Source organism: Echinops telfairi, unplaced genomic scaffold (assembly GCF_000313985.2).
Source record: "Echinops telfairi isolate 266 unplaced genomic scaffold, ASM31398v2 ScPeMD7_18;HRSCAF=68, whole genome shotgun sequence".
Classification (NCBI taxonomy): domain Eukaryota; kingdom Metazoa; phylum Chordata; class Mammalia; order Afrosoricida; family Tenrecidae; genus Echinops; species Echinops telfairi.
The window spans coordinates 77,760,544-77,764,436 of record NW_022103915.1 but is presented as its reverse complement, the minus strand read 5'-3'; the positions used below and the strand labels follow the sequence as shown (position 1 = coordinate 77,764,436).

The following is a 3,893-nucleotide window of genomic DNA, read 5'->3' as shown; positions in this document are numbered from 1 at the left end:
TGCTGGCCTAAGCAAATTGACATATATTTAAGGAGAGCACAATTCAATTCATAACAATGACCAATGTTAATTTCTGACACTAAGGTTTTATAGTTATGTGTTCTATGTTGATGGAACCCTGGTGGCCTAGGGGTTATGCTTTGTGCTGCTAACTGCAAGGTCAGCAGTTCAAAACCACCAGCTGCTCCAAGGGAGCAAGACGGGATTTTTTTACTCCTGCGAAGTCTCTGAAGCAGTTCTTCCCTGTCCTGTAGGGTTGATATTAGTCATCATGGACTCAATAGCTCTACGTTTTTGTGTTTTGTTCCACATTACTGTCATCTTGATAGATATGTATGCAAACATTGCCATAAATGTTTGCATAAAATTTACAAAGCACATACCTGCAGAAATGTTTGTTATAAAGTTTACTAAAGATTTGCATTAATTTACATCATAAAGAAATAGAATATGTGAGGTTAGAATCTATTCCCTCATTCATTTTGAAAAAACAACAAAAAATTTTCATCAAGTTTCTACAATGTGAGAGACACTGCAATTGCCACTGAAGATATAAAAATAATGAGAAATAGTTCTTACTCTCAAGGAAACCCCAGTTTTGTGAAGAAGACCAGTTAGTAAACCAGCGGTACGAGTGAACACCTTTGAAGGTGTCAGGGAACCAGACAGGAGAAAATAACTCAGGTTACACTATTAGCTAAATTTTCTTGGAAGGAGTACTTCTGAAATTGCCAAAGGGCTTTTTACTATCACCCAAGAGATAGTAACTACGCTGTAGAGTTTTGTAGGTTGTATTCTTTAGGGGAGCGGAACATGATGCCCTCACCTTGCGGGTGGGCTCACACTGCGCATCTTTTCATGACTAGTCAGGGCTTTAGCATTGTGCTCCCAGGGCTGCTGGAGGTAGCTGGAGAAGTCCCAGAAGTTCAGTGAACGAAAATTCAACTACGGACTGAACGTTCAACAATTTGAACCCACCAGCCACTCCACCGGAGACAAGAGAGTATCAAAAGCCAAATTCCTGAAGAATGTCACCATTTATGTGAGAGACTACGTAGAGAAGTCTGCAGGAAAAATTCAGGAAGCGAGTCAAGACAAATAAAGAGACAATGTAGTTTCAAGAAGGAGGGCGTGGCCAACATGTCACAGACAGGGTATTGATTAAGGCAGGGGTCCTCAAACTATGGCCCGCGGGCCACATGCAGCCCGCCGAGGGCATTTATCCGGCCTGCCGGGTGTTTTTGCCCGTTTTTAATTTTTACTTCAAAATAAGATATGTGTGCCTTTCGGTGCTGCGGCCACAGCCCTGAGGATGCTCAGGCTTCAGACGAGGCTCTCCTCCAGCATCCTCCGCTGCGGCGAGAAGAAAGTCTGGTTGGACCCCAAGGAGACCAATGAAATGGCCAATGCCAACCTCCGTCCGCCCATCCAGAAACTGAGCAAAGATGGCCTTGTCATCCGCAAGCCTGTGACCGTCCATTCTCGGCCTGGTGCTGCAAACACACCCTGGCCCGCCCGAAGGGCAGGCATATGGGCATAGGTGAGCGAAAGGGTACTGCCAATGCTCGAATGCCCGAGAAGGTCACGTGGATGAGGAGGATGAGGATTCTGCGCCGGCTGCTCAGGGGATACTGGGGGCCCAAGAAGATTGACTGCCATAGGTATCACAGCTTGTCCCTGAAGGGGAAGGGGAACGTGGTTTAGGAACCAGCGGATTCTCATGGGACATCCACAAGCTGAAGGCAGACAAGGCTCGCAAGAAGCTCCTGGCTGACCAGGCTGAGGCGCGCAGGTCTAAGACCAAGGAGGCACGCAAGCGCCGAGAGGAGCGAACCCAGGCCAAGAAAGAAGAGCTCATCACGACGCTGTCCAAGGAGAAAGAGACCAAGAAATAAACTCCCCCTCTCTTCTCTGTACAGTGGCCTTGGCAGTTCTATTGATCAGTCACTCAATAAAAGCAAGCCTGCCCCTAAAATATATATATATATATATATATATGCCGTGTGCACAGGAATTTGTTCATAGTTTTTTTAAACTATAGTCTGGCTCTCCAACGGTCTGAGGGATGGTCAACTGGCTCCCTGTTTAAAAAGCTTGAGGACGCGCTGAATAATGAATGTGAGCCATCTAGGAAACTCTAGGGAGAGGAATTTTATAAAAAGTGAGAGAGGGAAAACCAGAGGACTGTGGGGTGAATAATGAATGGAAGTACGGTCTACTCTTCTTAAAAATCTTGTTTTTGAAACAGAGACAATAAGCATCGATGACCTAAGGCATGCTGTGATTTCAGCAACTTTGCTGCGGAGATGGAAAGGGTATTCATTATATCCGTTCACTGCGGAGTGGTGGACATTGGGATTAGCTTCCATTCTTCATATAACCCCCACGAGGTCCTGTGCCTTAGTGGAAACTGAATCCTCACATTGGGCTAAGGATCGAGAGCATAATGCACAAGCTCAACTGATCAGTTTATTCAATTTCCAGCCTGAAGTAACTATTTGATCCAATAAAGTGTGAGGAGACGTGAAATTGGAAGTCCTAGGAAGGGACTCTTCTGAGAATCTACTTAGGCAGCTTTCAAAGGCTTGCTCTTCAATCCCTACCCCACTCCCTCCCCTGGACTAAAATTCTTTTATTCCTACAGGCACTTGATAACAAACTTAAATCCATATGAAATGAGCTTTGGGATAAAGCTGACAACGCAGAGAAAAAGAAAACTACAGGACAGACAGAAATCAGGACTTCAGTGGCGGAATAACACCACGCTTGACAACGAAGTCGTCTCTGGATTTCTAGTGATGACATCATGTTGAGATGTGTCAATTACTTAATATGAGCCTTCTAGACATAATCCTGTTCGCCATACCCGTTTGTTTATATAACAAATTCTCGTCTCTATGCTTGCAGATATAATCCCATTTTGGAGGTTGTTCTCTGTTAGGGGATTAAGGCTCCCCATTTACTAGAGGGTGTGACTGAAGTCACCATCTCTGCTTTCCTTGCGGGTATGGTCCGCTCAAAGACACACAAAACCACACCCCCTGTCAAATCCTTTGGGGATCTTTGTTTTCTGACTGAGTATTGGTAGAAACAAGAGGGTCTGCTTGACTTTCAGATACGTTTGGCCTCCGGTTCTGGGCCCTGCATTGGGCTTGGCTCTACCTGAACTTCAGTTTGGGGACTTGAATTGTCTGTTATCAGCTGACCTGGTTCTCCCAGTTCCTGCAGTCTTGTGGATGAGGAGGATCTTCCACACAAATGTCTGATCTGCTTATTTGGGACTTCACAGCACACACTACTATAGGAGCTATTTCCTCAATATCCCGTGAATTCTGTGAGACATTTTAGCAAATTTCAGAATCTAAGGACTTGAGGGAATATAATAAGGTGAGGAGTAAAGGGTGGTGGGTAGAGTGGAATAAATATCTTGGAGAAGTTGGACATTTGTGACATCTTTGATCTCAACCTCTTTGGGATGAGTCTGGTATGAATTCTTCTCAAAGAAATTATTGCAAGTCATATAAATACTTTGGCTCATACAAATTGGCTTGTGTTACGTATTTTAATACTTGCAACCAAAACTGTCTTATCTAACTGAATACATGATAGGAAACATGAGGACCAGATATCATTATTGGGAAGCTGAAAGTAGGAGAATAAAAAGAAACAAAAATTACTATAGCTGGATGTTGATATAGTTGTAGATTAGCATATTTAGTGCAAAGAATATAAGCATTTTTTGTGAATGTCTTACTGCCCCCCCCCAACAACACATGTATTATGTATTAATTGGCAATGCATACACTGCACTTGAAAAGTGCAGAACATGGGTTGGGAAATGAGAAGTTTTGCTACTGGTGATCTCAATTTTCTACATAGGCAATAATGCCATT

General features: G+C 43.8%; 1 pseudogene; it reads left to right on the top strand.

Moving 5' to 3' along the window:
* The first annotated feature begins 1,312 nt into the window (after nucleotides 1-1,312).
* LOC101648921 lies at nucleotides 1,313-1,895 on the top strand (annotated as a pseudogene).
* The last annotated feature ends 1,998 nt before the right edge of the window (nucleotides 1,896-3,893 follow it).